The following is a 25,534-nucleotide window of genomic DNA, read 5'->3' on the forward strand; positions in this document are numbered from 1 at the left end:
TTCTATGCACTAATTACTGTTCACCACAGTAAGTGTAGTCACCATCTATCACCATACCATATTATTATTGACTATATTCCCTACACTCTACTTTTCATCACCATGACTTATTTATTTCATAAGAGGAAGTTTGTATCTCTTAAGTCCTTTCACCTATTTCACCTACCCCACCACCCATCTCCTCTCTGGCAACTACTAGCTTGTTCTCTGTTTTTAAGAGTCTGTACACTTGAAACTAATAACACTGTATGCTTATTATATATACTTCAATAAAAAATCATAATTAAAAAAGTCTTTTGAAGGGGCTGGGTAGCTCAGTCAGTTAAGTATCTACTTTCAGCTCAGGTCTTGGGATGGGGTCTTGGGATGGAGACCTATACTAGGCTCCCACTCAGTTGGGAGTCTGCTACTCCCTCTCCCTCTGCCCCTCCCCCCACTCATTCTTTCTCTCTGTCTCTCTCTCTCTCTCTCAAATAAATAAATAAAATCTTTAAAAAATAATTAATTAAAACTTCTTTGGTTCATTTGTTTTATGAGATTCCACATACAAGTGAAAGCAAAACAATAATAAGATATCAACTAATACCAGTCAAAATGGCTAGTATCAAAAACACAAGAAATAACAAGTGTTGAGGAGGATGGGGAGAAAAAGGGAACCTTTGTGTATTGTTGGTGGTAATATAAATTAGTACAATCATTGTGGAAAGTAGTATAAAATTTCCTTAAAAAATTCAAAATAGAAATACCATATGATCCAGTAATTCAATACTAGGAATCTATTCAAAGAAAATGAAGACACACTAATTTGAAAAGATACATGCACCACAGTGTTTATTGTGGCATTATTTACAACAGCCAAGAAACAGAAACAACTCAAGTGTCCATTCATAGATGAATGGATAAAGAAGATGGCGTACACACACACACACACACACACACACACTATGGAATATGACTCAACCATAAAAAATGAAATCTTACATTTGTGACAACATGATGGACCTAGAGGATATTATGCTAAGTGAAATAAATCAGATGAAGATAATTATGACTAAAGTTCCTCATAGCTATTTTTTAATCCAGGATCCAATTAATATTTAATTATTTAATTTAGTTGTCATAACCCTTTTGCATTTATTAATCTAGGATATTTACTCTATTTTTAGTTATTATTTTTTCCAGTTTTTTATTACATTAACAGTTTCAAAGATATCAAGTCAGCTGGTTTATAGAAGTCCTTCAGTTTGTATTTCTCTGTTTTCCTCATGGTTAGATTCAGGCACAACACTTTCATATTATGTAGATAATGCGTTTTTTTCTTCTTAGTTGACATATCAGGATGCACATGATATCATTTTTATTCATTATGTATGATGTTGAACTGAATCATTTGATTAAGATGATGTCTATCTCCTTTCTTCAATGTGAAGAGAAATGTATTATCTGTATAATTTTAAAATATCCTGTAAAATATTTGGAACTTTTTACAATGAGGATATCAACATGACACCATGAATCAATGCATGTCTCTTATACTTAAGAAATAAGTAAATATACATACATATTATTTACAGCAATAGATGAAACAGAGTAATACAGAGAACATTGAGAAAGATTGGCTAGGATCTTACATGGAAGAGTTCGAATCTTACTATAACCATTTTTAAAAAAATCTTTAGTAAAATGGTATGTCGAAGCATCAGGAATAAAGCAGTTATAGTATGGCATAGGGTAGTAAGAATATTTTACAATACTTGACATTAGGTAATAAAGTAAGTATGTGATAATTGCAGCTGATATGAGAAATCACATCAAAGGCTTGTGATTAAATTTTAGGGCTTACTGTGAGTAAACAGGAAGAAATAGATACATAATTTGAAGTCTGGATAACCATCAACAAAGAACAAATTTTATATCAGTAAGAAGGAGATTTAAGAGGAAAATGGTTACTCCTCAGTTTTAGTTAAGTTGCATTAACAGGTAACCATATGCCAGGTACACTGAAGATGTAAAATGTACGTGGTTACTCATAACTGGAACAAGAGAAGTGCAGAGCCATAAAAAGGAATTTAAGTGTAATTCAAATGGGAAAAAAAAAAAAAAAACCTTTAGAACCATGGACCTTTGAAGCAAGAATGATAAAAAGAAGCATAGAGATTATAGCACTGGTCCCTGGGCACTAATCCTCAGTGATACACTGTTTTGGAAAGAATAGGAACAAATGGAAGCAAATGAGAAGAGGAAGGAACACTCAGACCAAAGAAATATCTAACTACACTGCAACACTACAGAGATGTAACAAAGGAAGTTAGGAATTTAACAGCTATGAGACTGACTGATCAATGTATTAAATAATGAAAAGAACTAAGAAAGACTAATTATGGCGAAGATTTAGACAAATAGGAGGTATTATTGAGTTCTGAAAACTCATTTCAGTAGTGAGAGGACAGGGAAAAAAAGCCAGACTCAGACATAATTAGGAGATAACTGGTAGTATGGAAAACAGGGTAGGTGGTAGGCAGTAGTGTTTACCCTGGAAAGAATTTTCAGTTCTTTTCAATTCTCTTTCAATTGTTCACATTAAAATTCTATGACCAGAAATTGAAATTGCTAAAGATATTCTTATAAATATATTTTATTTCACAAAGCTTTATGAATATACCTCGTCTAAAACAATCATGCAGAAAAAAATGATATGTCCATGTCCCCTGGATATAGATATTCAGGGGTCAGTCATGTTGCCCTTCATGCCTTCACTCAAAACTGTTTAGGCTGATTCTCCCTCTCCATTGTCCAGTGAAGTCCAAATACCTTCGTTTGCTACTCTGCCCTATGAATCCACTATGATTATCATATATGGTTATTAAGCCTTTCCCATAAAATTTTCAGACTGCAATTTTAGGGTACAAAATTGGTTTTCAGGGAGGAAACACAAATTATTAATATATGCTCACAGAACATGAAATTTAGCTGGCCATCTTTATCTAGGTATGAATTAGGTTACTTCAAGTATAGCACATAATATAGGAATAATGAGGTTCTGCACTTCCCAAAAGCTTTCTACAAACTTTATCTTCACATTCTGAATTTTTCATGACCATTTTCTGTTCTTATATTTTTAAATGAGGTTTATTCCCAATTTATCCACTTTTCCTTATTGAAAAATTCTGAATAGCATTTGAAACTAGCATGTTTTCAATAATGAAAGCCTGTGAATATTGTCTTATAAATGGAAGACTACTGTCAGATTTTCTTCTCCATAACAGTGACAGAAAATTTAACTCTTTAAAAAAATCTGTGCTGGAAGGCAGAAATCTGTACTGAAGTTGTACAAAGAATTACTAAAAATGCAGCTGAAACACTGAAAAAGACTCCAAGAAGATCTAATTAATTTAATCAGAAAGAAGAGTGGCGGGGCTATTTTCTCAAGATGAGAAATAGTGGGACAACATCCAAAAATGAAAGAAAGGAAGGAAAAGGAAAGAAGAAAAAAGAAAAGGAAAGAAATACACAGCATAGGCCTCTGATCACGTCACTTTCAGCCTTGTACTTATTGAACCTCTCTTTTACACTGGTGAGAGTGCAGGAATGTAGACACGCAAGATACATTCTGGGCTTGAAATCTACATTCTGTGGGTTTAGAATTTAGTTCTGATAAGTGGCATGAACCAAGAAGCAAACATAGCTTTCTGGAACATCGTGCTGTTTGGCCTTTTAGGAATAATATTTGTCAGTGGTGTTAGAGTAATCTGTCATCCTGAATTTCTAGGTTCCAAGGGATGGGGACTACAGGCACTGGGGTACAATTGTGATGGCCCTGAGGTTTGTCAGCCTTGATGATGGTCAAAGAAGGACAGGCACATTTTAGTCAACGGGGCATTGACAACTCTGTACATCACATATAGAAAGGTATTTTCATGACAGTACACGTGAAAGGGAGAGACTCAATTATAAAATGAAAGAAAGAATAACAAGAATATATACTTTCTGATTTTTGGAATCATCTAATCCTAAAATTAGCTCATAACTAAAACAACCATCAGCTTTCATTATTAATATGCTCAGTCACTAAGGTCCATGCATATTTCCCTTTGTTTTAAACATATTTCATTAAATTGCCTGGAAATTTCTTCCTGTTATTTAAGGATCTACAGTATAGGATATAAGCAGAGAGTAGAAATCATAGGTTGAAAGGATATTGATTGAAAAAAAAAAAAAGAAAGGATATTGATTGGAAATATATTGATTAAAACTATGAATATTACTAAAGTAAAAATTCCAGGTGACTTTTTTTAGATATCCATCACTTTGCTATTTGATCAGACACTGTTCATTTTAAATATATTTTTGCCTTTTCTGAATTTTTTGCAATCGACATTGATTCACTTTTTCATTTTTTGACAAACATTTGTCAAGCACTTATTGTTTGCCAAACACACTATAGATTAATCCTTGTCTTTACAGACACTTGTTAGAGATGGCAAACATTGATTTATTAATCATATAAGTGTAAATGTGCAACTATGACAATTTCTGTGAAGATGAAGTTCACTGAAAACATATGCCTATTAAGAGTGGTCACATAAAAATACCTTCAAATTGGAGAATCAATTTTAATTAATAAAATGTATTTATAAATAAAGAAAACATCACAAAAATACCTTGTAATAAAAGGGAGCTTGGTGAATAATTATGTTATTAGTGAAGAACTTTCCAGAATAGAGAGGGGAAAAATTCAGAGATAAGCTGACAATATAGGTAAGATGATCTTAGAATACCATGTATAATTTGTATTTTTATACTATGTTGTTATGCTTTTTGCTCTTCAAAATATTTACCACAAAGTCAGGATAAGTATTTTGTCCTCTTACATATTTGTCCTATATACAATTAAGTAACATGTATATACATAAACATACCATCCCCCCACCACGCGCATGCACACACACACACACACACACACACACTCCTAAACTTTTAAGCAGCTTCTACAGATTATAATAGCACTCTACGACTCTTTACTGCCAAAATTTAATGACATGCATCACACTCAGGAATAAAGCTACAGAGAATAGAATTTGAAACCTCGATTTGGATTCAGCTTAAGTTTTGCTTTAATAATACAATAGTGTGAAGACCTTTTAATAGTAAAAATACATTTGCCAATAAATTTGGCATTTTATTATAGTATAAACAGAAGCTACTACAGATTCCAAAGTTATTTCCTCTATTCTTTATCTACAACCAAACATGTATATTATTGCCACCTCAATGTCTGTAAGAGCCTCATAATAACTTTGAATTTTAAGATCTCTTTCAATAGCTAGATACTTTCTCTTTTCTCTGTCTTCAAATCATGTAAACCTACTGAATACAAATTATTAGGAGATATACTGGATTGTAATCACTTATGTTCCAGTCAAATTTAAAGAGTTAAGTAGTTTTGATCACTTAATACATTTTCAATAATTCATCTTCCTCCTTGTAAATGCATGTGTGGTATTTTACATGCATGTTTAATATTTGGATTATAGCCATTTTGATTTCTCTTCCACCATCTCTATATCCCATAAATTCTCCAAAACATATCTGACGTTATCTAGACTATGGAGCCCTTTCCAAATATTACAGTTGGAGATTAATTTGCTTCACTTTTAAACCTGATTACATCTTTTAAAAAAAGGTTTTATTTATTTATTCATGAGAGACACAGAAAGAGAGTCAGAGACATAGGTAGAGGGCGAAGCAGGCTCCATGCAGGGAGCCCAACGTGGGATTCAATCCCGGGACTCCAGGATCATGTCCTGGGCCAAAGGCAGGAGCTCAGTCACTGAACCACCCAGGCATCCAAAACCTGATTACATTTTAATTTCTTTCATGGTACTTAATTTACTGCATTTTATGATCTTTGTGTTTACTGTTCACACCTCATTAAAAGGTAAGTTTTTTTAAATTGTCAAATCTAATATCAAACATCTCAATAGTGCTTTGTACTGAGCGTTGAATACACGTTAACTGGCAGTGTCAAATGGTAGTCTAAAATCAAGTACAGAATATTCTGTATTGAGCCACTTCTTATTTCACAGAACAAAATTATAATATGGCATTAATGTATAACAGTATCCTTAGAGCATGGGATCTCATACAAACTGAAACTGTGAACAAGATTTTACTAAAGAATAAAGAACTTCCAAGAACAGCTAAATAATTTGTATGCAGGCAAAACCAGCCTAAGAGATGGTCTCAATGAATCTTGCCTTCGGATTCTGTGTGTTAACTCTCTCACATTCAATAGGACAAACATGTAACAAATAAGATACTACGGATATGATACAACATAACTCCTAATGATAGGTCATAAAAAGGCACTGTGGATTCTGCTTTGCTCTCTTTTGAGCTGTTTTCTCTAGGAAAAGCTAACCATTATACTATGGGAATACTGAGCAGCCCTATTGAGATTTCCATAAGGAGTGCAAGTGCTACCAAGTGCTAGCAAAACAACTGAAGCCCTCCTGCCTACAGGCATGTGAGTGTACTATTTTAGAAGCAGATTTTCTGGCTTCAGTAAAGACTTTAGATGATTGTAGCCCCCATCAACATCCTGGCCAAGACTTATGAGAGATCTAGAGACAGACCCATCCAGCTAATCCACTTCTATATTCCTGATCCTCAAAACTGTGTGGGATGATAAATGTTTGTTGCTTTAAGAAGCTAAATTTTGGGGTAAATTGTTATACTGCCTTAGGTTAACTATTACAATAATGAATCAATAAATATAGCTAAATACTGAGTATGATAGGCTAAGTGCTAAGGTAAGCACTTCCTTTGATTTTTATCATTAGTCCTTTACAAGAATCTTATTTGTGTTAATCATATTTTATAGATAAAAATTCTAGGTTCTTATAACTGTGCCTGAAAACACAGTTAAATAATGGAGCTAGGGATTCCTGGGTGGCGCAGCGGTTTGGTGCCTGCCTTTGGCCCAGGGCGCGATCCTGGAGACCCGGGATCGAATCCCACATCAGGCTCCCGGTGCATGGAGCCTGCTTCTCCCTCTGCCTGTGTCTCTGTCTCTCTCTCTCTCTCTGTGACTATCATAAATAAATTAAAAAAAATTTAAAAAAAAATAATGGAGCTAAAATCCAAGCATGTTTAATTTTTGCCTTACTCCAACACCTGAGCTTAAAACTCTAGGTGTAAGTAAGGTATTTTTTTTGGGGGGGTAGTACATGATGAAACTACTGTAATGATGTGATCTCTAATTTAAATTTGAACTTCACTGGAAAGATAATAGAGTTATTCATAAGTATTTAGTAAAATGTTAAATCAAGATGAATATTGGAGTTCTATATAAATTCAGAAATACGAGAGATCAATATGTCTTAGAGATTATTATCAAAATTCCACCAGATAGAAGTTTTGCTGGATCTTAATAGATGGCATGTGGTAAGACAGGAAAGAATCCAGAATTGTATTCCACAAATAATTGTTTATTTTGAAGTCCAGTATGATAATTGCTTATAAGAGAGAAAGATGATTTCGCAGTGTGTATGCAAAAGTAGTGGAGATAATATAGCAAAAGGAATTTGAAGTAAGGGCATGGAAAGCAGTAAATAAGAGTTTTTTAGGATTTCATCCTAAACTCATTATTTTTCTTTTAAAGATTTTATTTATTTATTTATTTATTTATTTATTTATTTATTTATTTATTTGAGACAGAGAGGCAGAGACACAGGTACAGGGAGAAGCAGTCTCCCTGCAGGGATCTCAATGCAGGACTAGATCCTCGGAATCCCAGATTCACGCCCTGAGCCAAAGGCAGACGTTCAACAACTGAGCCACCCAGGCATCCCTAAATAAATATAATATTTAAAAAAAAGAAAAAGAAAGCAAAACTGGAAGTGTCACAATTTCAGACAACTTATATTACAAAGTTGTAGTAATCAATACAGTACAGTACTGGCACAACAACATAGATGGTAGAACAGAACAGAAAACTCAGAAATGAACTCACAATTATATATGGTAAATTAGTTCTCAACAAAGCAGGAAAGGATATCCGTGGGGGAAAAAATCTCTTCAACAAATAATGTAGGGAAAACTGGACAACTATATGCAAAAGAATGAAATTGGACCACTTTCTTATACCATACACAAAAGTAAATTCAAAATGGATTAAAGACCAAAATCTGAGATGTGAATCTGTAAAAATCCTAGAAGAGAAAACAGGCAGTAACTTCTCTGACATTGGTTGTAACAACTTATTTCTAGATATGTCTCTGGATGGAAAGGAAACAAAAATAAAAATAAACTATTTGGACTATATCAAAATGCTTCTGCACAGCAAAGGAAATAATCAACAAAACTAAAAGGCAACTTACAGAATGGAAGAAGATATTTGCAAACGATATATCTGAAAGAGGGCTAATATCTACAATATGTAAAGAATACAACACCTAAAACATGAAGAATCCAATTGAAAATATATGAAAGATATGAACAGCCATTTTTCCAAAGAAGACATAAAGATGGCCAACAGACATATGAAAAGATGCTCATCATCACTTACACAAAACCACAATGAGATATCACCTCTTCTGTCAGAATGGCTAAAATCAACAACACAACAGATAGGTTTGGCAAGGATGGGGAGAAAGAGGAACGGTCTTGGTGGGAATGCAAACTGGTGCAGCCACTGTGTGAAACAGTATGGAGGGCCTTCAAAAAGCTAAAAATAGAACCACTCTATGATCCAGTGTTACTACTGGATATTTCCCTAAAAGATACAAAAAATAATAATTCAAAGGAATACATGCACCTCTAAGTTTATAGCAGTTATTTACAACAGTCAAATTATGGAAGTAGCCCAAGTGTTCATCAATTAATGAATGGATGAAGAAGATGTGGTATATACAGACAATGGAATATTATTCAACCACAAAAAAGAATGAAATCTTGCCATTTGCAACAATATGAATAGGGCAAGAGAGTATAATGCTTCGTGAAGTAAGTCAGTCATAAAAGACAAATAACATACAATTTCACTTATATATGGAATTTAAGAAACAAAACAAATGAGCAAAGGGAAGAGAGAGAGAGAGTGAGAGAGAGAACAAGCAACTGACTCAACTACAGAGAACTGATTATTACTAGAGGGGAGATGGGTAGGGGGATGGTTGAAATAGTTGATAGGAATTAAGGAGCGCAAGTGTGGTGATAAGCACCATGTGATTAAGCACACACACAGAAGCAAAACCAAATAAATAAAAACACAAAAGACTGTGGCTTCTGTGTTTATGTATGTCTCTCTCTCACTGACTCACTCTGGGGGATGCAACTACCATGTTGTAATTAGCCATTCAGTGAAGTCTTCATAACTAGGAACTGATAGTTCTCTGCAGCAACCAGTGCACACCTAAGAACTGTCAAAAGCCAAACCTACAAGTTTGAAACTACCAAATCTTTTGAGGCCCACCAAGAGTGATTTGAGGGATCTTGAAATGCAAATTCCTCCAGTCTAGCTTTGCAATGACTATAACCTAAGACAACATCTTGACTTCAGCCTTGTTAGAGACACTGAGTGAAAGGCCCCAGCTAAATCACACTTTGAGTCTTAATCCACAGACATATAAGGTGACAGATGTTTTAAATTGGGGAATAATTTGTTATACTGTACCTTATAAGTGTGTGTGTGTGTGTGTGTATATATATAATTGTATTGTATAATTTATCTACATTTAAATAACTTGTATTCTTTGTTATGAGTTTTGGTATTAGTGTCCTTTTGTCCTTTTTGCTTACTGCTTTACCATCACATATAGACAAACATGAAAAAGCATGAAAAGCATGTTTGCATATATATATGGATGTCTTTTAGGAGAAAGTAAAGCTTGAGGGAAAAAGAGAGAGAGAGAGAGAAAGTGAGGCTTAAACGAACATTGATTTGTTTGTTCAACAAACATCTGAAGGACTTAAATATGTTAATCACATGAGGTTTTTGGTGGAGACAGATATAAAATGCAGTTTGCACTGTACCACTTAGGATTTATAGAGGGGACAGAGAGACAAACTACTGTTTAAACTTAGAATGAACTTTTTACTAAATAGAAGTACAAGCATGTGCTCTCAAGACACCAAGAATCTCTGAGTTGAGGCAAAAAATATATAAATTGTTATGTTATAAAGATACATTATATTACAAAAGTGACATAAGGAAACATACGGTGAAGTGAACCTATAATCAAGATAAAGAGAAATGAGAGCCCCTAAATAAAATGAGGGTGAGGATACTGAAGAATGTTGAGATATAGCTGGCATTATAAGGATGTTCCTTTCTCCTACATGCTGAGTTTATTTTATTGATCCCAGAAGACAACTACTGGAAAAATGCTAAATAAAAACAGCATGGCTGAGGTTATAATTTTAGCTCTAAATAGAGTAAGCCCAAATTAAAGAGATATTTTTTTTAGGTGATAGCAAATATTTTGCTAAAGATTATTATATGTAAAGAAAAGCTTTACCATCCTTATAATTGAAAGAGTTACCAGGAATTTCAATATGTGTGGGTGATCAGATGAACTATTTCAGAGAAAGGAAGTGAAAAAATGCAGCAACATATTTTCTTATATCTAACACCTTTGTACATTAACCTGTAACATAAACAAATAAAATAGAACCATACAAAGACATCATTTTTTTACTGCTTCCATGTCATTCCTTTATATTAATACTCTGCTTTTCCTAGGTAAGATTTTGATAAAGAATAAAATCATATAATTAAAATAATTTTTGAAATACTCAGGCAAAAATATAGTTATATTTTGCAACTATTGCTGGAGAAAAGCAATGTCATCAACACAACCATTTTCTGGATAATTTTAAGAGAACAAATATTGTCAAATGACCAAAAAAATAGTAGAAGTGGTAAATCCAAACCCTCTAAATATACCAGATCACTTCTATAAAGAGGAGACTAGAAATAACTACATCAACATAAAATATTATGAGCAGAGCAACAGATGGGGTGAAACAAAGACGACTTGAGTTGGGGAAGCTCAGGAGATAAGTAAGCTGGTCAATAATGAATTGAGAGAAGTGCCAACAAATTACAAGAGTTACTGGGGTTCAGCCAGGTGCTACTGGAGCCTATCAAAAACCAGTCCAGTGGAACAAGCACAACTGGGATAAGCCTTTTGAAGTAAGCACCTTTCTCCACTGCTTAATCTGTTGTATCAGTTTACCTAGTCATAAAGGAGCACCACCCCTCTACAGTGGATAGTTTGCTTAAACAACTGGTGATTGACTATTGAGCATTTGAAAAAATAAAACCTTAACCCAGTGTGTTTTAATCTAAAATATCAGGAACTCTGGTGGTTAAAGGATATATTGTTGGGTAAAGCAATTTCTAAGAATTTTTAAATTAGGGAATTTGCATTCCAATAATAATTTGAACATATCCTAAACAATCTGCATCGCTACATTATACATAGTATTACTTTAATTGCATTGGTTCCATTTGCATTTAGGTTTTATGATCTGCTTTGCCATAATTATTTAAAGGAAGGCTCTTAAAATATAATGTTATGTTCTTCACATTGATGTTCATACACCCTGGAAGTCTATCAACATAGTCTCAGAAATTTATAATTTCTCATGTTTGAGAAACTCTCAATTAGACACTGAAAGGAAATGTGAAAGAACTCTACTATATTTTAGGAGTAATCATTAAAAGTTGTCTGAGTTTGTTTTGTGAAAATATCCATAATCGCCTCTGATAGAATCAAGAATTGCCAAATGTGAGGTTTCTCTATTAAGCTTGGAATAAAAGATGAACACACAGGAACAGTAAATCCCTTAGACACTTTTTGTGTCCCAGCTTCCAAGCTTTTCTTCTATCTGAACAATTCATCCAGGTATTATTTATAAACCTACAAAAATGCCTCCTCTTCCATGAAGTATACCCCAACAAAACTATTACTACAGAATAATAGTTTTCTCTTTTTAACTTAAAACAGCTATAACCCACGTTCTTTTGAAAATTATATCCTTGGTTTTCTGACCTAGAAATAAAACTAGTGATAATTTGTGTCCTCAAACGCAACTCTTGAAGTAAGGGGGTGATTGCAAGTGGTTTATTTGGCAATGATACTATGAAACACAAAGAAGGGAAGGGGGCAGAGAGAGATACAATATATTAAAATGTCCGAAAAGTTACTATGATAAGAAACTAGGCCTTTATCACCCTGGGGGATTCTGAAAGGTAACCTAGACCTATATGTAAAATATACCTCAGAGTCATTGCAACCAAAGTAAGAGAGCTGCAGTATCTATTCAGCTCGCCTTCTATCATTAGTAGATAGCTACTTCTTGGGACAACTGCTCTCAAACATTTCAGATCTGTGCTGCTCAGAACAAACTTGCAGCCTCATGAGAAGATGAGCCCTAGAGCAGAGCCTCAGGTCGTTACTAGAAGCAAACCTGGAAATGTGAATGCCTAGAGTAAATGAACAAGGCAGGCAGTGCCTCTGGTACAATGACTCACATTGATAATAATACATAATAGGTTACTAACTAAAGCGCTTGCCTAATGGTCATTGTCTATGTTTTGTCCCTCCACTAGATTGGAAGAGTCTTCCTGTGAATTCATGACACTGACTTTGGAAATATAATAGTAGTGATATATACACAATAACATGGGGATTTCTTAAAAAAACATTAGTAAAACAAAACAAAACAAAATGTAAGATACTGTTATTTCATTAAAAATTCTTCCACATGAGGAGGTGGCAAGATGGCAGACGAGTACAGGTCCTCGTTTCGTCTGGTCCTCTTAATTAGCTGAATAATTTTGAAATCATCCTAAACACCAACCTGAAATGTAAGAATAGCCGAAACTATACAAATGAAAAAGTGACCACTTTTTGCAAGGTAGGAGTGTGGAGAAGAGAAACGCAGGGGAAATATGGGAAGATAAAGTTTGGGGGAAGGAAGCCTGTGTAAGCTGGCTACTGGGAAGTGATACAGCCCTAGAGCTCAAAATCAGGCCCTTTAGAAATCTGCTCCTGTGAGAGACTTCCCTACTGGAAAGGTGCTCAGTGGTGATGCAGGGCACAATCCCAGGTGGGACAGGGACCTCAAGATCCCTGGAGGCACAGAAAGAATGGGAATGCCCAGGCTAGCAAAGTTCCCAAGCACTGGAGCAGGGAAATTGGTTTAGGTCAGCGAGCCTGGGTCAGAACCAGCAGTGATCTTCACCATAAACCACGAATCGAGACCCAATCGCGTGGCCACTATCTGTGTTGGGAATCTGCAAAGGACTGGAATGCAGGAACCCTGTGCCTTGACTGGGGAGAGGCAGAGTGGGTGCACACTCAAGGAGACAAACAGTCTCTGTGCCAGGGCTTTGTAAAGGACAGAAATGGGACCATCTTCTGCACCCTCCAGAAGGGCGAGGGGTTGTGTGCATGATCTGGTGAAAGCTCTCTGTGCTGGGGCCCTGCAAATTGTACAAATCAATGTCTCTCTGCCCTCTCCCAGGAGGATCAGAGTGGATGGGCAGCACAGGAGTCTACAGAGTGTGGCCCACACCCCAATCCTTCTGCAAAGGGCTAGAGATCAGGGTGTGGCCGTTTTTATTGTCACCCTCTAAAGAGGTGGGAAGCCTTCAGGGAACAAAATCCACACTGAGGAAATAGCTTACACTGAGCCCAGCCCCCTGGCAAAGGACAGTGCATTCTGCCCAGGTATAGACACTCGAGAAGCAATGCAGCAGGCCCCTTCCCCCAGAAGACTAGTGAGAAGAACAGGTGAAAAGCAAGTTTACCAACTACACAGAACTGCAAAACTCCAGCACTAGGAGGAAATGGTATACAGAACTCGAGGTTTTTTTCTTATGATTCATGTATCATTAGATTTGAAATATTCTAAGTTTTTCTCATTTTAACTAGTTTCTTACTTTATCAACTCTGTTTTTAAGCCTTTTTGTTTTTAACTTCCATTTTTACAATTACATGTTATAGATGTATTTTTCATTTCTGGCTTTCTTTCACTATAATTAATTTTATTTTTGTATATGCATACATTTTTTTTAAATTTTGGAATTTAGTATCTAATAACACACAGACCAAAATACACGAAGGGCCAAGTGGATCACCCTGTTTTGTCTACTCTGTGAGATTATATTCTCTCTCCCTGCCTCTTTTCCCTTTTTTTTGCGGGGGGAGGGGATTGTTTTGCTTTTCTTTTTCCCTGACTTTCTCTTTTCTTTTCTGTTTTCTGACATCTTCAGATTTGTCAAGTGTGTATTTTGCTTGGACCATAGTTGATACTTTTGATTCTGCTCACTTGTTCAGCCATTCTTTGCTGGACAAAATGACTAGAAAGAAGAATTCACAACAAAAGAAAGAACCAGATGTAATATTCTCTGCCACAGATTGAATGGATAAGGATTTAAGTAAAATGTCAGAGACGGAATTCAGGATAGCAATTATACAGTTATTAGCTGGGCTTGAAAAGAGCATAAAAGACTCTAGAGAATCTCTTAGTGTAGAAATGAGATCTAATCAGGACAAAATTAAAAATACTCCGAGTTGCAGTCTAAACTGGTTGCTCTAACAGCTTGGGTAAAAGAAGCAGAAGAGAGAGTAAGTGACATAGACAGGTTGATGGAGAAGAAGTAAGCCGAGAAAAACAGAGGAAAACAACTAATAGCCCCTGAGGAGAGGGTCTGGGCAATAAATGATGACATGTAAAAAAGAAAAAAATAATAATTATTGAAATTCCTGGGAAGGGGGTTAGGGGCAGAAAGTTTATTTGAGCAAATCATAGCTGAGAACTTCTCTAACTGGGGGAAGGAAACAGGCATTCATATCCAAGAGGCAGAGAAGACCCCTCCCAAAATCAATAAAAATAGATCAACACCCTGACATATAATAGTGAAACTTGCAAATTTCAGAGATAAAGAGAAAATTCTGAAAGCAGCTTGAGGAAAGACATTCCTAACATATAAAGGAAGAAATACCAGATTAACACTAGACCTATCCACAGAGACCTGGCAGGCCAGAAAGGGCTGGCATGATATATTCAGAGTACTAAATGAGAAAAATATGCAGCAAAGAATACTTTATCCAACAAGGATGTCATTTTCAGAAAGGAAGGAGAGATAAAGAGTTTCCAGGACAGATAGGAACTGAAAGAATATGTGACTACTAAGCCATATTTGCAGGAAATATTGAGAAGGATCTTGTAAGTGAAATGAAGAGGGAACTCAAGAGTTAACATAAGTCAGAAAGAGACAGAGATGATCTGCACAAACAAGGACTGTACAGGTAATAAAATAGCACTAAATTTTTATCTTACATTAGTTTCTCTGAATGTGAATGGGCTAAATGCTCCAATCAAAAGACACAGATTGGATAACAAAAAAAGTGGGCCTATCCATATGCTATCTACAAGAGACTCATTTTAGACCTAAAGACACCTTTATTTTTATTTATTTTTATTTTTTTTTAATTTTTTTTTATTTATTTATGATAGGCACACAGTGAGAGAGAGAGAGAGGCAGAGACACAGGCAGAGGGAGAAGCAGGCTCCATGCACCAGGAGCCCAATGTGGGATTCGATCCCGGGTCTCCAGGATCGCGCCCTGAGCCAAAGGCAGGCGCCAAACCGCTGCGCCACCCAGGGATCCCCCATAAAGACACCTTTAGACTGAAGAGGAGGAGGATGTAGAGAACCATTTATCATTAAAATGAACCAAAGAAGAAAGCTGGGGACAGCAATCCTCATCTCAGATAAATTAGATTCTAAGCCAAAAACTGTACTAAGATATGAAGAGGGGCACTATTCATACATAAAGGGTCTACCCAAAAAGATGATCTAATAATTATAAATATTTATGTTCCTAATTTGGGAGCAGCCAATTATATCAACCAATTAACAACCAAAATAAAGAAACACATAGATAATAATACATTAATAGTATGGGACTTCAACACCCCACTCACAGTAATGAACAGATCATCTAAGCAAATCACCAATGAAACAAGGGCTTTGAATGACACAATGAACCAGATGGACTTCACAGATATATACAGAACATTGCATCCTAATACAACAGAATACACATTCTTCTCAATTGCACACAAAACTTTTTCTCCAGAATAGTCCATATACTGGGTCACAAATCAACCAACACCAAAAGACTGGGATCATCCTCTGGATATTTTCAGACCACAATAGTTTGAAACTTGAACTTAATCACAAGAGGAAAGTTGAAAGGAACTCAACCACTTGGAGATTAAAGAGCATTCTACTAAGAATGAATGGGTCAACCAGAAAATTAAGAAGAATTTAGAAGATTTGTGCAAACTAACAAAAATGAAAGCACAATTGTTCAAAACCATTGGAATACAGCAAAGGTCGTCCTAAGAGGGAAGCATACTTCAATACAGGCCTCTCAAAAAATTAGAGAAATCTCAGATACTCTATAGCTAACCTTATACCTAAAGGAGCTGGAGAAAAAGCAGCAAACAAAGCCTAAACCAAGCAGGAGAAGAGAAATAATAAAAACTAGAGCAGAAATCAATGAAATAGAAACCAGAAAAAAAGTAGGACAGATTAGCAAACCTAGAAGCTGGTTTTTTTAAAGAATTAATAAGATAAATAAACTCCTAGCCAGATTTATCAAAAAAAAAAAAAAGAGAGAGAAAGGATTCAAATTAATAAAATCATGAATGAGAGAGGAGAGATCATGACCAATGTCAAAGAAATACAAATGATTTTAAGAACATATTATTAGCAACCATATGCCAACAAATTAGGTAATCTGGAAGAAAGGGATGCATTCCTGGAAACCACCAAAACTGAAACAGGAAGAAGTAGAAAACCTAAACAGACCAACAACCAGCAAAGAAATTGAAGCAGTAATCAAAAACCTCCTAAGAAACAAGAGTCAAGGGCCAGATGGCTTCCCGGGGGAATTCTACCAAATATTTGCTATTCAACTGAAGCTGTTTCAAAATACAGAAATAAAAAAAAGTTCCAAACTCGTTCTATGAGACCAGAATTTCCTTGATCCCAAAACCAAAGACCCATCAAAAAGAATTACAGACCAATATCCTTAATAAACACAGAGGTCAAAATACTCACCAAGATACTAGCCAATAGGATCCAACAGTACATGAAAAGGATTATTCAAAAAAAATAATAAAATAAAAGGAGTATTCACTATGACCAAGTGGGATTTATGCCTGGGATACAAGGGTGGTTCAACATTTATAAATCAATGAACATGATATATCACATTAATAAAAGAAAAGACAAGAACCATATGATCCTCTCAATTGATACAGAAAAAGCATTTTACAAAATATAGCATCCTTTGGTTAAAACTCTTCAAAATGTAAGGATAGAGAGAATGTATCTCAATATCAAAAAAAGCCATCTTAAAAAAAAAACCCTAAATATAATTCTCAATGGGGAAGAACTGAGAACTTTTCCCCTAAGGTTAGGAACATGACAGGGATACCCACTCTCACCACTGTTGTTCAACATAATATTAGAAGTTATAGCCTCAGGGGATCCCTGGTGGCTCAGCGGTTCAGCACCTGCCTTTGGTCCAGGGTGTGATCCTGGAGTCCTGGGATTGAGCCCTGTGTCAGGTTCCAGCATGGAGCCTGCTTCTCCCTCTGCCTGTGTCTCTGCCTCTCATTATATAGATATAGATAGATATAGATATAGATGATATAGATATAGATAGATATAGATAGATATAGATATAGATATAGATAGATATAGATATATCTATCATGAATAAATAAAATCTTTAAAAGAAAGAAGTTATAGCCTCAGCAATGAGAACACAAAAAGAAATAAAAGGCATTCAAACTGACAAAAAAGAAGTCAAATTCTTACTCTTCACAGATGACATGATATTGTATGTGGAAAACTCAAAGGACTCCACCCTAAAATTGTTAGAACTCATACAGCAATTCGGCAATATGGCAGGATACAAAATCAATGCACAGAAATCAGTTGTATTTCTATACACTATCAATGAGACTGAAGAAAGAGAAATTAAGGAATTAGTCCCATTTAGAATTGCGCCCAAAACCATAAGATACCTAGGAATAAACCTAACCAAACAGGTAAAGGATCTGTACTCTAAAACTACAGAACCCTTCTGAAGAAATTGAAGGTGACACAAAGAGATGTAAAAACATTCCATGCTCATGGATTGTTAGAATAAATATTGTGAAAATGTCTATGCTACCCAGAGCTATCTACATATTCAATGCAATGCAATCTCTATCAAAATAACATGGTCTTTCTTTGTAGAGTTGAAACAAATAATCATAAGATTTGTATAGAAACAGAAAAGATCTAGAATAGCCAGAGAAAAGTTGAAAAAAAAAAAATCTGGGGGCATCACAATGCCTGACTTCAAGCTATATTACAAAGCTATGAACATAAAGACACCAGTGTACTGGCACAACAATAGATCAATGGAACAAAATAGAGAACCCAGACATAAAACCTCAACAGGGTGGTCAACTAATCTTCAAGAAACCAGGAAAGAATATCCAATGATTAAAAAAAAAGACAATCTATAAATGTTGTTGGGAAAATTGGACAGTTACACACAGTAGAATGGAACTAGAGTATTCTCTTACACCATACATAAAGATAAACTCAAATGGATGAAAAACCTAAATGTGAGACAGGAATCCATCAAAATCCTAGAGGAGAACACAGCCAAAAACTTCTTTGACCTGGCTGCAGCAACTTCTTGCAAGACATGTCTCTAAAGACAAGGGAAACATAAGAAAAGAAAAAATGCACTACTGGGATTTCATCAAGATAAAAAGCTTCTGCATAGCAAAAGAAACAGTCAACAAAACTAAAAGGCAACCTAAAGAATGGGAGAAGATATTTGCAAATGACATATCAGATAAAGGACTACTGTCCAAGATCTATAAAGATCTTATCAAACTCAACACCCAAAAACAAACAATCCAGTCAAGAAATGGGCAGAAGACATGAACAGACATTTCTCCAAAGAAGACATACACATGGTCAACAAGCACATGAAAAAATGCTCTACATCACTTGACATCAGGGAAATACAAATCAAAACCACAATGAGATACCACTTTACACCAGTGAAAATGGCTAAAATTAATAAGACAGGAAATAACAAATGTTGGTGAAGTTGTGAGAAAGGGAAACCCTTTGGCACTGTTGGTGGGAATGCAAGCTGGTGCAGCCACTCTGGAAAACAGCGTGGAGGTTCCTCAAGTAATTAAAGATAGAGCTACCCTATGAACCAGCAATTGCACTACTGGGTATTCACCCTAAAGATACAAATGTAGTGAAACAGAGAGGCACCTGCACCCCAACGTCCACAAAAGCCAAACTGTGGAAGGAGCCTTGATGTCCTTGGACAGATGAGTGGATAAAGAAGATGTGGTGTATATATATCCAATGAAATATTACTCACCCACCGAAAGGATGAATTACCTTTACATAAACATGGATCGAACTAGAGGGTATTATGCTAAGTGAAATAAGTCAATCAATGAAAGACAATTATCATATAGTTTCACTCATATGCAGAATATAAGAAATAGTGCAAAGGACCATAAGGGAAGGAGAAGAAACTGAATGAGGAAGAATCAGAGAGAAAGATAAACCATGAGAGACTCTTAACTCTAGGAAACAAACTAAGGGTTGCTGAAGGGGAAATGGGTGGGGGGATGGGGTAACTGGGTGATGGGCATTTAGGAAGGCACATGATGTGATGAGGACTGGGTATTATATGCAAGTGATGAATTATTGAAAATAACATCTGAAACAAATGATGTACTATGTGTTGACACATTAAATTTAAATTTAAAAAATTCTTACATGTGATACCTACTTTAGAAGACCACTCAAAAACTAAAAGATACACCTTAAATTCAATAGAATATTTCCCCAAGAAGTTTATATATATGTAAAGAAAACCTAATATGAAATAATGTTGTCATGGCATTCTAAACTAACTCATAAGATTTATCCAACCAGATCCACCCAGAGTCAAACAATAAGAGAGAAACAAAGTAATACATTTGTCAATAACAGTACAGAGGCATTAAGAACAACACAGTATTGGGCTAAGGAATTGACATCACTTTAACTCAAATTCACAGGAACAAATGAAGAAAAATAAAAACTGCTACTAAGAAGGTTAATATAATAAATCTATTAAATATATATTTTGCTTCACCTGGCTTTGTTAAGAGATCTAAAATTATGTAAATAGTAAATAATATACATGATAAAGTGATGCTTATAACAATGTATTGCTTATACATACACACACATGTATAATATAATACATATAACAAAGATTCCACAAAAGAAGAGAGTGAATAATCCTATATAGGAGTATCATTTCTTTTTCTCAGTAGAATTAGTATAAATCTGAAGGAGATTCTAAAATGTATACAGTAAGCCCTAGAACAGTCACTAATAATCTAAATATATATATTATACATAGTATAAGATTATAAAATTAAAATGTTCATTAGAAAATATCGACTTAATAGAAAATACTGTACTAAGGATAAATAGAAAACAAAATAGGATGCATACAGAAAACAAAAAGTAAAAAGGCAAATATAAAGCCAATTATGTCAATAATAGCATTGGATATGAATGAATTTAAGACCCCAAAGTCTGTGTGACTTACTGTATGACTAAACAACAGCAATGAAAAAAGATCACAATACATGCTGTCTGTAGGACACATATATTAGATTAGAAGATACAGATATATTCAAATAAAAAGAGAAAAGATGCAACAGCAACCCTAATTTCCTATGGAGTGGCATATAACAACAGAAAAATAGATTTCAAAGCAAAAATATGTTACTAGAGAAAAATAGTCATGCTTTATAATAAGAAAATATTCACTCTATCAGGAAAATATAATAATCATTAAGATATATGAAGTTACAAACAGAGCACCTAAATACATGAAGGCAAAAATAGACAATTCAACAATAATAGTTACAAGCTTAAATACCTAACTTTGAGCAATGAATAGAAAAACAAGGCAAAAGTTCAACAAAGAAACAGAAGATGTGACAGCCATATAAACCAACTGGAACTGGGAGATATCTCTGAAAACTGCAAGCAACAAAAGCAGAATATAAATTTTTCACAACTGCACATAGATCATTTTTCAGAATAGAACATTAGTAAAACACAAAGCAAGGGATATTTCTGAACACAGTGGAATGATACTAAAAATCAATAATAAAAATAATTTGGAAAATTCAAAACTGTATCAAAATAAAAGAACACAGTCTTAAATAACCTAGGGATAAAAAATATCACAAAGAATAAGAAAATGTTTATAGTCAAAAGAATATGAAAATACAATATACCAAAATTTATGGGAAGCAACAAAAGCAATGCTTATATGAAAATTTATAGCTGTGAAAACTTACATTAATAAAAACCTCAAATCAATAACCCTTCATATTAAGAAACTAGAAAAGAGCAAACTAAACATAAATACACAGGAAAACAAATAATATGGAGTAGAGAAAAACACCTAGTAGAGAAAAGAAGAACAATGGACAAAATACAACTCAAAATTGGTTCTTTAGAAAATCACTAAAATTTACACATTTTTAGCTAAATTGACCAAGAAAGTTAGAAAAAAAGGTTAAAATGGCAAAAAACAGTAATGAAATAAAGAATATTCTTCTGACCTTAGATAAATACATATAGAATGAACAATTAAACAACTAAGACAAAAAGGACAAATTGACAGGATACAAAACACTAAAACTCAAATACAAAATCTGAAGCTCTGTAAAAACTAAAGTGATAGAACTTAAAACAAAACAAAGAAAATACTACTAACAACAAAAACAGTGCACAGAAAGAAAAGCCTGGAACATATGGCCTCACCAATGAATTCAACTGAACATTTAATGATCAAATACTAGCAATTATCCACAAACACTTCCAAATAGTAGAAAAAGGAGGGACTGTGATACCAATATGAAAGATATCACTAAAAAAGAAAACCATAAACCAGTATCTCTTATGAATGTATGCATGAAAAAAATACAAAAAAAAATGTTGGTGAGCTAAATCCAGAAACATTAAAAAAAAAAAAAGACTATCTACCATGACCAGTAGACCATGATTTAACCCAGGAAGCAAGGTCAGTTTAACATCCAGAAATCAGTTACTACAACACACCATATCAATAGAGAGAAAGAGAAAAAAATGACCATCTTCATAGATGCAGGAAAACTATTTTATAAAATTCAATACCCTTTCGTGATTAAAAAAAAAACCTCAACAAACATATATAAAGGACATCTATGAAAAACCACCATTATGAGTATACTTAATAGTGAATGACTTGGCAATGATGTATTCATATTCTCAAATAAGACATTTTAGTCAAAGCTTTGGTAATATCCAATGGGCTTTATCTTTGTTTCCTAAGCAGATTACATTAAAGGTAATGGGAAACCTTTTATGATCTTTTGATAAGAGCAGACCAGTCTAAGAAACTTTGTGATTTTAACAAAAAAATTAGACATTTGTATCAGTACATTACTGAGCTCATGTCAAGCAACCTTATAAATAAATTTATTCAATTTTAACCAGATTTGAGTTTGTGATAGAAAATTTCTTGTCCACAAACCTGCAAATTTCTATATCCATTTAGATTTTGTCTTACTCTTTTTCTTTTCTTACTAGAATGACTGGTCATTTTATTTCAGACATTACTCTGTTTTTCCTTAATAAAAAAATACACCCTATATTTCTTACATATTCTTCATTAAAAAACACATCCCATTTTCTTCTAATACTTTGTATATAAAATTATTTTCTTTTGCTTGTATTGTTTTTAGTTTTATGTTTTACATATGGATTACAAATTATAACTGCTAGTAACCTTTGCTTTCCAGGGAAAAATAGGAAGCAGGCAATTGAGAATCATCATATAATCTTATAAGATCAGCAAATTTATATGATTATAAAAACATGCTTTTTAGAGACATTGTTTTTTATTTTTTATTTTTTTATTTTTTTTATTTTTTTTTAAATTTTTATTTATTTATGATAGTCACAGAGAGAGAAAGAGAGGCAGAGACGCACGCAGGCAGAGAGAAGCAGGCTCCATGCACCAGGAGCCCGACGTGGGAATCGATCCTAGGTCTCCAGGATCGCGCCCTAGGCCAAAGGCAGGCGCCAAACCGCTGCGCCACCCAGGGATCCCGACATTGTTTTTTATAGTACAATTTTAATATGAAAACATACTTATTAAATAAGACCCAATTATCTTTTGTCTCTTTAAAATTTGAGCCAAAATATCTAAAAATACTTATACCAATCAAAGAATGCATTCCATTATTTCTGAGAGATTTCAGATCCTCTCTTTTCAAAGGTGTGCCTTAAAGTGGAAGGTTATTTATGTTAAAGTTTCCCTAAGATGACAACTACAATGCCAAATTATTCAAAGGTTCACCCATTTCCCAAAAAGACACAAGATTCTATTCCACAATGGGTATACATATAGGAAGCAAAAAGTTTTTCAGGGAGGTGGAGAAAGAGTTTAGACCAGGTGGAACTCACCTTTGCCTTAGATTCTCTAAAACATCTTAAGTCTGAGGGGTCCTGTTTCTTAACAGCTATTCCTTAACACATGGAATCAGAGATTTTTTTCCCTTTTGAACAGAATTGAGTGACCCACAGAGATGCCTCAACAAACAAAATACCAGTACTCACAATAAAGTCAGAGAGCTCCAAACACAGACAGCAGAACTAGAATCCAAGGCTTATTTACCTGTGAACTCCATGGTGCTCTCTGTTGTGAGAAAACTATGAGCTCAATGGACAAAACGGATACTAGCATTTGGTTTGCTCACCATCCTCAGAGTAGTGAAAAAGTCTCAGTGGGATCCCAGTTGTGATGTTAAAACTTCAAAAATCCAGAAATACCAAAATTAAAATCACTAATCAATAAATAGTATTTAGTAAGAGTTTTTTTGTTTTGTTTTGTTTTGTTTTTGTAACTATAGCAGTGTGGGAACTAGGAATAGTCAAATTCAAAAACTGTTCTGAATTTTTTTTTACTGGAGTTCAATTTGCCAACATATAGCATAATACCCAGTGCTCATCCCTCCAAGTGTCCCTCTCAGTGCCCATCACCCAGTCACCCCAACCCCCTGCCCACCTCCCCTACCACTACCCCTTGTTCATTTCCCAGAGTTAGGTGTCTCTCATGTTTTGTCACCCTCACTGATATTTTCACTCATTTTCTCTCCTTTCCCTTTATTCCCTTCCACTAATTTTTATATTCCCCAAATGAATGAGACCATATAATGCTTGCCCTTTTCTGATTGACTTATTTCACTCAGCATAATACCCTCCAGTTCCATCCACATCGAGGCAAATAGTGGGTATTTGTCGTCTCTAATGGCTGAGTAATATTCCATTGTATACATAGACCAGATCTTCTTTATTCATTCATCTTTCAATGGATACCAAGGCTCCTCCCACAGTTTGGCTATTGTGGACATTGCTGCTATAAACATCGGCGGCAGGTGTCCCAGCATTTCATTGCATCTGTATCTTTGGGGTAAATTCCCAGCAGTGCAATTGCTGGGTCCTAGGGCAGATCTATTTTTAACTCTTTGAGGAACCTCCACACAGTTTTCCAGGGTGGCTGCACCAGTTCACATTCCCACCAACAGTGCAAGAGGGTTCCCCTTTCTCCACATCCTCTCCAACATTTGTGGTTTCCTGCCTTGTTAGTTTTCACCATTCTCACTGGTGTGAGGTGGTATCTCATTGTGGTTTTGAGTTGTATTTCCCTGATGGCCAGTGATGCGGAGCATTTTCTCATGTGCTTGTTGGCCATGTCTATGTCTTCCTCTGTGAAATTTCTGTTCTTGTCTTTTGCCCATTTCATGATTGGATTGTTTGTTTCTTTGCTGTTGAGTTTAATAAATTCTTTACAGATCTTGATACTAGTCCTTTATCTGATAGGTCATTTGCAAATATCTTCTCCCATTCTGTAGGCTGTCTTTTAGTTTTGTTGACTGTTTCTTTTGCTGTGCAGAAGCTTCTTATCTTGATGAAGTCCCAATAATTCATTTTTGCTTTTGTTTCTCTTGCCTTCGTAGATGTAGACTCTCCACTGGAAAAAAGACAGTCTCTTCAATAATGGTGCTGGGAAAATTGGACATCCACATGCAGAAGAATGAAACTAGACCACTCTCTTTCACCATACACAAAGATAAACTCAAAATGGATGAAAGATCTAAATGTGAGACAAGATTCCATCAAAATACTAGAGAAGTACACAGGCAACAACCCTTTTCGAACTTGGCAACTGTTCTGATTTTTAAGGGCAAGGGATGGATTATAAAGCTAAAATGAGGAAACTGTTCAACCTCTACAATGACTGGTTATTACAATGGGGGTTTCCAGAATAAAGAACATGGTGAAATGATTA

Source organism: Canis lupus, chromosome 17 (assembly GCF_011100685.1).
Source record: "Canis lupus familiaris isolate Mischka breed German Shepherd chromosome 17, alternate assembly UU_Cfam_GSD_1.0, whole genome shotgun sequence".
Classification (NCBI taxonomy): Eukaryota; Metazoa; Chordata; class Mammalia; order Carnivora; family Canidae; genus Canis; species Canis lupus.